Source organism: Triticum urartu, chromosome 1A (assembly GCF_056163025.1).
Source record: "Triticum urartu cultivar PI428250 chromosome 1A, HENAU_Tu73, whole genome shotgun sequence".
NCBI lineage: Eukaryota > Viridiplantae > Streptophyta > Magnoliopsida > Poales > Poaceae > Triticum > Triticum urartu.
This window is the reverse complement of record NC_141873.1, coordinates 9,722,866-9,736,533: the sequence shown is the minus strand read 5'-3', so window position 1 is coordinate 9,736,533 and position 13,668 is coordinate 9,722,866. Positions and strand designations below refer to the sequence as shown.

The window sequence follows — 13,668 nt, the reverse complement described above, 5'->3', positions numbered from 1 at the left end:
GACCTAAATTGTGTTGAGGGACGGAAAATCTAACAATTTAGAATGATGCAGACAAAGACCCTTTCATGCTTTTGAATGTGGCCTGACAATTTAGAATGATTTGCATTATGGTCAATCTCTATGCGAGTTTTCTAATTAGTATCAAGTACCCTACTTTAGGTGATTGTTTTAAAAGCAAAAACCCAAATTCTATGTTTGGATGTACGCATTGAGAGGTAGTATTGACATTGGGCATTTGTAACTACCGAATGCCAGCGTTTGGATGTCTTTAGTATTCGGGGCGGAATTACAACCCGAAATTTGACACAGCCCGCCAAGACTAGCGAGTCCCTGCGCGAATTCCTCACCTCCCCGCTCGGTTTTTGGGTGAAATTGCCCAACCCCGCTCCCTTTACCTCTCTGTCCCTTCCACAAAACAAAAAAAACAAAGCAGGCGCGCGGAGCAAGGAGAAGCGGCGCTCATCTCTCGCCGCCGTCCGCCTTCTCTCCCGTCTCCGGTAGGTCTCCTCCATCCCCGTCGCCCTCCTTCTTCTCCTCTAAATCTGAATCTGGCAGGCCTTCTCCCTATGGTTCACACCCCCCCCTCGCGACCCCAATCCTCCCCAATCTCCTACCTGCCTCTGTCCCCTGCACCCCCGCCGCCGGTTAGCCATCCCCTGAACGGCCCTCTCCCAGCCCTGTTCCTCTCCCACCCACATCCCTCTTCTTTCTCTCTGACCCATCCCTAATCCCATAGCCCTCCCTCCCGGTCAGATCACATGGCCTCCCATCTCTATTCCCCATCGGTTGTCCCTCCCTCTGCTCCATGGTCGCCCCTCCGCCCATCAATCGTTGTCTTTCCCTTTGCATACATCCAACTTCTGCATGCTAAGATACTAGCTTACTAATTGTCTCTCTTAATTTAATTTTGCAGGTTATTTGGCTTGGTTTGGCACATCCCTGGGCTGACTGAAGGTATATTAATCAGTAATTTGTGCTTTTCACAAGGAACAAATATTTTCAGTTTGGTCATGCCTTCATATGATGTAGAGAGAAAATCAGTATACCTCATAGTGAAGGCTTCTTGTACCATGTCTTATATGACTGAATGCTTGCTGAAATTTTGATAACTTGTTGTAGCACACATTAGTACAACAGTCTTAGCTGCAGCATATGACTGAATGATCGTCTTTCATGGCTGATTGATTGCTTGTTTTGGCATAATTTTAGATAGCTTGTTGCACGGTATCTTGCTTATAGCTATTCATATATGAATGATTGATAGCTTGCTTGATTGCTTGTCTCCCGCTGATTGATATCTTGCTTGCTGAATTTTTGATGACTTGTCTTTCATGACTAATTGAATGAGGCATTCATGTCTAATTTCTGAAATGTAATGTAGTTGCACCATGTCTGACTTGGACTTGGTTGCTTACATAAACGAGGAGAACAAAAGAAGAAAGAGGAGGCGAATAGTTTTGACCAAACTGTACTTTGAATCGTTTCTTCATGGGATAGCATATCTTAGTACACAGAGGGCACCAAGGGATTTACGAAGCTTTACTGACGATGAGGAAAAAAACATTCATCAGAAGTATTTGCTAAAAGGATTGTATGATGGGGCAGAAGTAACATGCTATGATCAGCTACGTTTAACTAAAAGAAACTTCCATGACTTATGCACCATGTTGCGTGAGAGGGCTGGTCTTTGGGACAGTGTCTATGTTTCCATGGAAGAAAAGGTGGCAATGTTCTTGTAGGTAGTTGGCCATGGTATCAAAATGAGGATTCTGGGTGGCACTTCCAAGCGCTCCTTATGGACTATTAGTACACACTTTGACGATGTATTAACAGTGATTCTATCTCTAACCGGGGAGTTCATTAAGCTTCCCGATCCTTCTACTCAGCCACCTGATGATTACAAATGGAAGTGGTTTGGTAATGCACTTGGAGCGATCGATGGGTGTCATGTTGATGTTTGTGTGCCTGTGTGTGACCAAGGGAGATATAGGAACAGGAAGCAAGCTATCTCCACTAACATGCTTGGTGTGGTTGATTGGAATATGAAATTTATGTATGTCTTGCCTGGCTGGGAGGGTTCAGCTTCTGACTCAAGAGTCTTGCGTGATGCAATGAAGTTGAGCCGCGAAGATGCATTTGTCGTACCACATGGTATGACACTTTCTCTTGGTAATTCATTTCTCCTATGTAATTGATAGCTAACTCACTTTCTTTCCACACTAGGGAAATATTATTTAGTTGATGCTGGTTACACCAACGATCCTGGATTTCTTGCTCCATTCAGATCGACTCGATATCACTTAAAAGAGTGGGTATCAAGTCAACAACAGCCCCAAACTCCTAAAGAGCTGTATAACTTGCGTTATTCCCGAGCTAGAAATGTAGTCGAGAGAACATTTGGTTTGTGGAAGAAAAAGTGGGCTTTCCTACGTTGTCAATCTTTCTTTGACATAAAGGACCAGGTATGATGTGTCCATATGGTGGTGAATAAGATGCAAACTAAATGGAAAATGCTTACGATAAACAAATATTATTGCAGGTTCGAATTATTAATGCTTGTTGCGTGTTACACAACTTTGCAAGGGATAGGCAACATGTGATGGATGATTTGTTGCTGGTGGAAGTGGATAATGAAATAGCCTCTTCTAAAGATGATCCTCTAGATGATGCCAACTTAATTACGAGTGCTCAACTCAGCACTGCATGGACCAACTTTAGAGAGCAGCTAGCTAATGACATGTTTGATGAGTACCTTGTGAGACATGCTGAACTAGAGTTGGAGTAGGATGTGTGGGTCAACTAGATAATGGTGTACGTTCTCTTTTGTGCTAGCTATTTGATATGGCTTTGCTAAGATGTGTGGGTCAGCACTGCATGGACTTTGCTTGTGTGATAGCCTAGCTTGCTAATGGTACCTTTTGGGTATTTTGTACATGCCTCATATTAAGAAATTAATGTAATATATATATATGTGATATTACCTTGCTGTCTTCGTGTTTCAATTTACATGCATCTTACGTTGTCTTTGTGTTTGGATATTATGTGCATGCATTTTCTTGTAGGACCATGGCTGAAGAAGGTGGAAATTTTTTTCGTAGAAATTACCTCACATGGATAGATGAAATGGACATTGCACTACTGGAGGTCCTTGTTGAGCATCACAACAATGGTGATCATGCCCAGAATGGATGGAAGTCCCATGTCTACAGTGCTGTTATAGGTAATATGCGTGAGAAGTGCAATGTGACCATCACAAAGGAAAACATAAGTTCAAGGTGCAAAACCTTTGAAAAGCACTATGAGGCCATTAGCAAGATGCTTTCTCAAAGTGGATTTGGGTGGGATTGGATCAGTAACAAGCTCTCAATTGATAGTGAAGATGTGTGGATTAAATATGTCGCGGTAAGAAATTTATCCGTTCCACATTCTGATTGTATTGCACATATGTAAGATATACCTTTCTTTGACAATTCTCTCTTTGTGTGTGTGTGTGTGTGTGTGTGCAGGCTAACCAGAAAGTGGGATTTTACAAGAACAAGGTCATTAAAAATTGGGATGCTATCACCACCATATACTCAAAAGATCATGCAAATGGTGAAGGTGCTGTCACAGGTGCTGAAACTATTGTAGAACCAACTATGGAACCCAATGAAGCCTCTCCCGAAGTGCCACACAAAAAATAGCAGACCGGTGATGCCATCCTGTGCCTACTTGGGGATAGGAAAGGCTCATTTAATGATGCTTTGAAGTCACTTGAGCCTTTACCTCTGCCCCAAGTTACACCTCCTGCTGAAATCCTCACGACACTTGAGATGATCCTTGATTTGGCTCGTGGTGACATATTGCGATCTTATGGTAAGTTGATCCTTAGAGAACGCTTGTACCAAGCGCTTCTTGAGCTTCCCATGAACTTCAGGAAGGAATGGTTGTTGATGTTGGAATAGTAGAATGGCTCTTGATTGATAATATGTATGTGTACTCCTACTTTTAGTTCTCCTAGTGTGTGTGAGACTTTTGAACTTGTCCTAAAGTTGCATGGTTGATGCATAAGACTTGTTCTGTGTTCTGGATGGTGTGAGACATGTTATAATGTGTAATGGTGTTGGCAAGGCTATCATAATATGCTGCTGCTACCTATAGTTTTGAGCCTATTTTTCACGCTTTTGAATAGTTCATATTGTCCAATGCATGATTATATGGTCCTGTTGCCTATCTACAACTTTCAGCCTATTTTTCATGTATTTTGGACAATTGATGTTGCTTATACCAATTTTTAAATTATTTGCATGCGATTTTATTGTATTCTAATACATAATCTCAAGTATATGGCATGATGATCAGATTTCATTTCGAAACTTGTACAAGCAATTATTATATTGTTCATACACTTCACAATGTCGAATTCTACACTATGGGCATCCAAACAAGATTTGGCATTGCTCCATCCCTTAGTGCCCAATACAAGAACATCCAAACACAAAGTGTGGCATTGCAGGTCAATACCAATGCCTTGGGATATTAGGCAATGGAGCCAATGCAATACCAAGGTCTTCAATGTCTACATCCAAACATAGTGAAATGGATTTTGATGGACGCCCACCGTCTCATCTTATGTGAGGCCAGATAATGCGCCGCTAGAAGGACCCCGCTGCTCATGGCCATGTTAATCTTAACATAGAAGGGACATATATCAAGGAGACGGGTGAAGCATGCGTGGGATGATTCTACCAGACAATACTGGTGGCATAATCTTCTCGGCGTGCAGAAACATATTGCGTTGTGTGAGCCCAGTGCAAGCGGAGTTAGAGAATGTTTGGAGGGGCCAAACTTTGCATTGCTATGGTCTACACTGCCAAATGATGTTGAGATGGACTATAAAGCTGTGATGCTCTCTATGCAGGCACAGTCCCCCGGATTGATCGTTGAATGCAATGTTGATGAATGAAGTTAGGAAACGTCTTGGTGAGAGGGATAGTTCTATTATTGTTCATGTTAGTAGGAACCAAAATGTTGTAAGTCATAAATTAGTTTCTTTTGGTCGTGCTGAAGGGCATACGACGCTAGCTATGGATCAGATCGGATCCTGCTAATATACCACAACTTTGTATGAAGAATCTCCCTCGAAGTTCAGCAATGAAACCCCTTTAATCACTACATGGCGGACGGCAAAGGGATGGATCACGGATGGCAATGTTTTTTGCCGTACGCCAGTAGACGGCGAACTGTCCGCCCGAACATGTGCCAGCAAAGGCCTTCTTTGCCGTTCGCTTCCTGGAAACGGACGGCAAAGGATTGCACCGTCCGCCGTTGGTGTCCAGCAGACGACAAAGGTTGTCGAAGGCAGTGAGGTGGGGTGAGAGCCGTTAGGGGTTAACGGCATGCTTCGCTGTCAGCCAGCGGACGACAAAGAGGCTAAGGTCTTTGCCGTCCGCTGGTGGACGGCAAAGTTCTCAAACATGCCAGTCCCAAGAAGCACAGGTAGCTGCCACGTGGCATGTTTGCCGTTAACCCCACAGAAAAGAAGTGTTTTCTCTAGCTTCTCTTTTTGTGCCCATAATTCCACATACTAATTCTCTTGCTTTAAATTAAGTCTTATAATAAACATTAAAAACACTAGTACATATAAACATAATGTATCGTAAGAATCTTCGATGACGTTTCAAGGAGAACCAACCGAAACAGAAGACGAAGCCAAAGAAAAGGTTGTCACTATGCACTTGAAGTCACAAAAGAAAGACTATTTATAGCACAAGCAAAGGCGCGGACCAACAAGCAATGGCAATTCAACATGGCTTGCCAGCAAGTAGCTACTCAGCGGAATGAATTCACAAGGCAAACAATGATTTGAGCAAAACTACAATGTCAGATATGTCTAAGAATTTGCAAAAGATTTGTACCACTTTATTACTAGAACTAATCCTATAGGAGGCTATACCAATATGATCTAATTCAGGGAAAATCAGTTGCGATTTCTTATTGCAGTACGGTTGTGTCATCGTATACACATCCAACTATGTAGGGTGGCTTAAAATTTCATATATATTGATATGTTTTTCTTTACCAAATAGAAAAAGATACACATAAAGCTGCAATGCATATTCTGTTTAGCTCATTGTTTATAATTCTACCGTTCTAACTACGGTCTATATAGTTGCGACTTACCGATAGGCGTGGCATGGCGCCGCGCGGGCTAAGCTAGTAAAATGCTAGTAGAGACATTAATATTGAAATTGTAGTAAGTCATGGGTGACTCTCTATATATACAAGCCGTAAATATGGGTTTGGGCAGCTCCTCCTCACCTCCTATGCCGGGAACCCTAAACATCGCACCTCCGACCCTCCCTCCGCCGCCCTCCCCTCCCGCCGCCGCCGAATGACGCCGCCGGGCGAAGCCTAGCCGGCGGTAGCGGCGGCGGGGCCTATTCTTCCCCTCCGCTCGTGCTCCATGGTTGGCGCAAAACGGCCGGTCGAGCAGTGGCACGGGCTGTGGAGGGGCCGTACGGTGCAGCGGCGCACATTCTGTTCGGCGGCAAGGGAACCAGATGGTAGTGCGCCGGCAAGCATGGCGGGGGTCTACGGTGCGGCGGCTGCGCGAGGAACTTCTTCGGGCGGAGGCGTGCTAGCGCGAGTCTGGCCAGATCGACCAGGATCTGGCTCCTAGTTGGCGGCGTGTGGCACGAGGTGGCGGAGGGCGGCCCCTTCCCAGCTTCGTCGGGAGCAACTCGAAGAACATCACACTAGCACCTGCTCATGCAATCGCACCTGCTCATACTAGCCCGTCCTCCGTCTCTGGCGTGCTCGACGGGGCTTCGTCTTTGGCCGAGCTCGATGTCCTCACGGTAACTACGTCACAACGACCCGCTTCAGCATATTTATAATCTTCCATTTCCGTTACCTTTCAAATGTCTGACATGGCAGACATGTCTCCGCAGGCCGACACAACCCCATGTACCATACCGTACACCATCAGTGGCTAGAAGGTGAACGTGAAAAAGACAACGATAGTAAAGTTGAAGGAACGCTCGTTCCATGGCCGCTGATGCCGCCTGGCTTCCTGAAGGTTTCCTTGGCCAGTGTCAAAGAGGGCCACGAGAGTTTGGATCCTTCGGTGGCACTAGGGGAGATGACGACGAGACCCTACCGTGGCTTGGCGATTGCAAGAGTTGGATGCTGTTGTGGCCAAAGAGTCTCCTTCGTGTGGAAGCGGATGGGAGCACAACAAGGTATGAACACCACCCCACCTACCCAATTAGCGGTGCATGTCATGCAGGGTGATAGGGGACAACGTGAGGACGAGGGTCCATTAGTTGCTGATGATGTCGCCCCTGTCGAAGAAGAAATGGATGATGTCATGGACGAGGATGATAACCCTCTCTCGATTCTCAGTACCAGTGCCTATGACGACAGAGGATTGATGGCTCAACAGTATCACTCAGGCTATGAGCGTGATGAGTTGATGCCTGATTTGCTGGAGCGGGAACATCTTAAGGCGGATTGCAAGAAGTCTCTCTCTTCATGCAATCCTCACAGAACACGCCTCCAGATGCTGCCTTGGCCCAGCATCAACAATGTGAGGGTCATTGAGGGGGTCCTGGATTAGGGGGTGTTTGGGTAGCCGGACTATACCTTCAGCCGGACTCCTGGACTATGAAGATACAAGATTGAAGACTTCGTCCCGTGTCCGGATGGGACTTTCCTTGGCGTGGAAGGCAATCTTGGCGATGTAGATATTCAAGATCTCCTACCATTGTAACCGACTCTATGTAACCCTAACCCTATCCGGTGTCTATATAAACAGGAGGGTTGTAGTCCATAGGCAATCAACTCCATATACAACAATCATACCATAGGCTAGCTTCTATGGTTTAGCCTCCTTGATCTCGTGGTAAATCTACTCTTGTACTAACCATATCATCAATATTAATCAAGCAGGACGTAGGGTTTTACCTCCATCGAGAGGGCCCGAACCTGGGTAAAACATCGTGTTCCCTACCTCCTGTTACCATCTGGCCTAGACGCATAGTTCGGGACCCACTACCCGAGATCCGCCGGTTTTGACACCGACATTGGTGCTTTCATTGAGAGTCCCTCTGTGTCGTCGCCTTTAGGCCCGATGGCTCCTTTGATCATCAACAACGATGCGGTCCAGGGTGAGACTTTTCTCCCCGGACAGATCTTCGTCTTCGGCGGCTTCGCTCTGCGGGCCAATTCGCTCGGCCACCTGGAGCAGATCGAAAGCTACGCCCCTGGCCATCAAGTCAGGTTTGGAAGCTTAAACTACACGGCTGACATCCGCGGAGACTTGATCTTCGACGGGCTCGAGCCACGGCCAAGCGCACCGCACTATCTCGAGGGGCATGATCTAGCTCTGCCCCCGGATAGTGTCCTGGAGGCCGCACACGCATCGGTTCCGACCCCTAACTCAGAGCCTATTGCGCCAATCGAGGATGAGCGGTTGGACGTCACCTCGGGGGCTGCGATCCCAAAAGCGATCGAGCCGAACGCTAGCCCCGCACTCTGCAAGACCCGTGACTCTGAAGATCCGGACTCCTCCCCGGACTCCGAACCCCCCGCGCCCCTGCCAATCGAATCCGATTGGGCGCCGATAATGGAGTTCACCGCCGCAGACATCTTTCAGCATTCGCCTTTTGGCGACATCCTGAATTCTCTTAAGTCTCTCTCTTTATCAGGAGAGCCCTGGCCGGACTATGGTCAGCGAGGGTGGGATACGGACGATGAGGAAATTCAAAGCCCACCCACCACCCACTTTGTAGCCACTGTCGATGATCTAACCGACATGCTTGACTTCGGCTCCGAAGACATCGACGACATGGACGACGATGTAGGAGACGAACAGGAACCAGCACCTGTAGGGCGCTGGAAGGCCACCTCGTCATATGACATATTTATGGTGGATACTCCAAAAGATGGAGATGGCGATGGAACAGTGGGGGATGACGCCCCCAAGAAACAACCAAAGCGCCGGCGTCAGCGGCGCCGCTCTAAATCCCGCCAAAGCAAAAACGGTGATTCCGGCACGGGAGATAATACTACCCCGGATAGCACCGAAGAACACCCACCTCAGCAAGATTCGGCACAGGAAGATGGAGAAGCCAGCCCTCATGAGAGAGCGGCAGACCGAGAGAGTCGAGGATGATAACTATACGCCTCCCTCCGAAGACGAGGCAAGCCTCGATGACGACGAATTCGTCATACCATCAGACCCCGCCGAACAAGAGCGTTTTAAATGCAGGCTTTTAGCCACGGCAAGCAGCCTCAAGAAAAAGCAGCAACAGCTTAGAGCTGCCCAAGATTTGCTAGCCGACAGATGGACTAAAGTCCCTACGGCCGAAGAGTATGAACTCGAACGCCCCTCCAAGAGTTACCCGAAGCACAGGCCGCTACACCGATCAGAGGAGGAAGCACCTACATCACCAGCGCATGACATGGTAGACCGGCCACCTCGCGGCCGCGACAGAGAGGCCTCTCGGCCCTCCACCCAAGCCATGCCCCGGCGCCGCTCAACTAAGGCACGGGAAAATGCGCCCAACCTGCGAGACATACTGGAGGATAAGGCAAGACAAACAAGATCGATCTACAGATCGCGCAGGCGCCCTACGGCATGTGACAATGATCTTCACTCCGGATACAACAAATCCGGCCGAGCCGAACACAACAGAGATAGCTCTTTCGAGCTGCGTCGTGATATAGCCCAGTACAGAGGCGCCGCACACCCGCTATGCTTCACGAATGAAGTAATGGATCATAAAATCCCAGAGGGTTTCAAACCCGTAAACATCGAATCATACGATGGCACAACAGATCCGGCGGTATGGATCGAGGATTATCTCCTTCACATCCACATGGCACGCGGCGATGATCTACATGCCATCAAATACCTCCCGCTCAAACTTAAAGGACCGGCCCAGCATTGGCTTAACAGCTTGCTAGCAGACTTAATCGGTTCTTGGGAGGACCTGGAAGCCGCATTCCTCGACAACTTCCAGGGCACTTACGTGCGACCACCGGATGCCGATGACTTAAGCCACATAATTCAGCAGCCAGAGGAATCGGCCAGACAATTCTGGACACGGTTCCTAACAAAGAAAAACCAGATAGTCGACTGTCCGGACGCAGAGGCCCTAGCAGCCTTCAAGCATAACATCCGCGACGAGTGGCTTGCCCGGCACCTGGGACAGGAAAATCCGAAATCCATGGCATCCCTCACGACACTCATGACCTGCTTTTGCATGGGAGAAGACAGCTGGCTAGTTCTCAGTAGCAACTTATCAAAGAACCCTGGTAATTCGGATACCAAGGACAAAAGTGGCAGGACACGTCGGAATAAACAAAAACGCCGCGTTAGCAGCGACATCAATGAAGACACGGCAGTCAATGCCGGATTCAAAGGCTATAAATCCGGTCAGCGGAAAAAGCCATTCAAAAAGAATACTCAGGGCCCGTCCAGTTTGGACCGAATACTCGATCGCTTGTACCAGATACATGGCACCCCTTAAAGGCCAGCCAATCACACTAACATGGATTGTTGGGTGTTCAAGCAGGCAGGCAAGTTAAGGGCCGAAAACAGAGACAAGGGGCTGCACAGCGACGATGAGGAGCCCAAGCCGCCGAACAACAATGGACAGAAGGGCTTTCCCCCACAAGTGCGGACGGTGAACATGATATACGCAACCCACATTCCCAAGAGGGAGCGGAAGCGTGCGCTACAGGACGTATACGCGATGGAGCCAGTCGCCCCAAAGTTCAACCCATGGTCCTCCTGCCCGATCACTTTTGATCGAAGGGACCATCCCACTAGCACCCGTCATGGCGGCTTCGCCACATTGGTTCTTGACCCAATCATCGACAGATTTCATCTCACAAGAGTCCTTATGGACGGCGGTAGTAGCCTGAACCTGCTTTACCAGGATACAGTGCGGAAAATGGGCATAGATCCCTCAAGGATTAAGCCCACAAGAACGACCTTTAAAGGCGTTATACCAGGTGTAGAGGCCAACTGTACAGGCTCAGTAACACTTCACGTGGTCTTCGGATCCCCGGACAATTTCCGAAGCGAAGAGTTAATCTTCGATATAGTCCCGTTTCGCAGTGGCTATCACGCCCTGCTCGGACGAACCGCATTCGCAAAGTTCAATGCGGTGCCGCACTACGCATATCTCAAGCTCAAGATGCCAGGCCCTCGAGGAGTAATTACGGTCAACGGAAACACCGAACGCTCCCTCCGTACGGAGGAGCATACGGGGGCTCTCGTAGCGGAGGTACAAAGTAGCCTTCTCAGGCAATTCTCCAGTCCGGCCATTAAAAAGCCAGACAACGCCAAGCGCGCCCGGAGTAACCCACAGCAGGACCGCCTGGCACACTCTGAGCAAGCGTAGCAATGCGGCCCCAACCCCAGCTTTCGCGACATAGCGAAACCAGTACCTCGCGTACATAACTACGCCCTTGAAATACCATGGGCACAGGGGAAGGGGCACAATAACGGCACGCCCAAAATACGGTTTAAAACGTACTAGGGGCTGCCGGATTCTTTTTTTAATTTTTTCTTACTTTCAGGACTCCATACTTCGGATGACCTGTTCGGCAATTCGACTGCCGCACAAACGATGCAAGATCCAGGGAGGCAGACAAGCCATGCCGCATTATGGAACTCCCAGGTGGTCTCTGTTACGAGCGGTATACCTGTTTAAATACAATTCCGCGGCCTGCCCCTGGTCAGGACATACTGAATAGTCCAATATCTTTTGCTTACCGCACTATTTGTATCGTTCGGCTTTGATAAATAGCCTCGCTATAAACAATGCTTAGCTTCTTGTCTATTTTTTTGCATTATCTTCTTTTCACATTTATGTTTATTAAATGACATGATTGCACCCGTACACCATGGTACGGCAAACACGCCAGGGGCTTCAGTACCCCTCATAATGGTGTGAGAAGTCCGTACACTTTCACAAGTGCGGCACCCCGAACTTATAGCACTATATGCATCAGCTCCGAATCATGATTTGGGTCAATAGTTGGGTTTGCCCGGCTCCTATGTTTTGGTGCCTTATGTTCCGCTCTATCGGCTAAGGTAGCACTAGGAGAACCACTGCGATTGTGCCCCGGTTCAGCTGGGTTAAGCACCTTAGTGGAGAAAGCTAAAACTGACTGTCATGATGTGGCCAGAGACCGGTCGCTGTTTGAGAGTTTTTTCGAGTCCCTAAAGGCTTATGCCACTTCGAGCGAGGAGCAGGCTTTGTCCGGCCAAGGCGTGGATAGCACCCCGAACTCGGTCTTCCGAACTAGGGGCTTCGCCGAAATTTAAAATTATAGAGTTCTATGGCTAACTGAGAGTGTTTAAGCATTATAGTCCGATTGCCTGGTTCGTTGGGCTGAGCGCCTCCCTCGAAGGACACAACTATGGGAAAAAGAGCGCTCAGGTTTATCCCGAACACCCCAGCACTAGTGGCATGGGGGTAGAAGCCGACGACTGGCCATCTCTCAATTTTTGATAAATGGCCGCACAGAAAGTAATATTTTAAATTCAATAAGCATTGCTTAGCGCATATGAACAAGTTTTCAGCGCACAGGATAAACACGAGCGAGTTCATTCAAAAGTCACATCCTTGGTACATTCATCCGCCACAAGGAGGGCACTTGCAAGAACATCCTTGTAGTAGTTCTCGGGCTTGCGATGCTCCTTCCCCGGCGGCGGCCCGTCCTTCACAAGCTTCTCACCGTCCAGCTTACCCCAGTGCACCTTTGCACGGGCAAGGGCCCAACGGACACCTTCGATGCAGACGGAGCGCTTGATGACCTCGAGCCTCGGACAGGCCTCCACCAGCCGCCGCAACAGCCCGAAATAGCTCCCAGGCAGGGCCTCTCCAGGCCACAGCCGAACTATGAAGCCCTTCATGGCCTGCTCGGCCGCCTTGTGGAGCTCGACCAGCTGTTTCAGCTGGTCGCTCAAGGGCACAGGGTGTCCGGCCTCAAAATACTGAGACTAGAACACCTTCTTCGTCAAGCTACCCTCTTCAGCTCGGTAGAATGCGGCGGCGTCGGATACGCTGCGGGGAAGATCTGCGAATGCCCCTGGAGAGCTCCGGATTCGGGTAAGTAACAGGTAGTTTACTTTTATATTTCTGCTTTGCATAAAGAATGCCTTACCAGCTGCTATCTTCCTCATCTCCTCCAACTCTTGGAGGGCCTTTTGGGCTTCGGCCTTGGCAGACTTGGCAGCCTCTAGGGCCGTTGCAAGCTCGGATGCTTGCGCCTTCGACTCCAGCTCCGAACTCTCATGTTTTTTCATGAGAGCCTGCAGCTCCTGCTGCACCTCACTGACCTGAGCCCCAAGTCTGTCTCGCTCGGTGCGCTCCGCGGCCGTTTTCTTTTCGGCCTCAGACAGCGCCTGCTTAAGGGTCGCCACCTCAGTCGTGGCCCCTACAATAAGCAGTACAATCCTGTTACTCTTTTTTGCAATCAAGCCTTTTTATAGGCACTTTTTCTGTAAGGTATTTCTTACCTTCTTCCTCCTCGAGCCGCTGCTTGGCAAGGCCGAGCTCTTGCTCGGTTCGCTCGAGGTCCTACTTCAGGACACCCACCTCCGCAGTCAGTGCGGCGGTGGATAGCAGCGAAGCCTGCATACGCATATTGACTCTTTTTTAGACT

General features: G+C 48.6%; 1 pseudogene across 1 annotated transcript; it reads left to right on the top strand.

The window, feature by feature from the left end:
- Positions 1–363: 363 nt before the first annotated feature.
- LOC125538582 (uncharacterized) lies at positions 364–4,153 on the top strand (annotated as a pseudogene). The gene is made up of 4 exons (XR_015606851.1): positions 364–497; positions 914–954; positions 3,063–3,402; positions 3,507–4,153. The product of XR_015606851.1 is annotated as an uncharacterized LOC125538582 (transcript).
- The last annotated feature ends 9,515 nt before the right edge of the window (positions 4,154–13,668 follow it).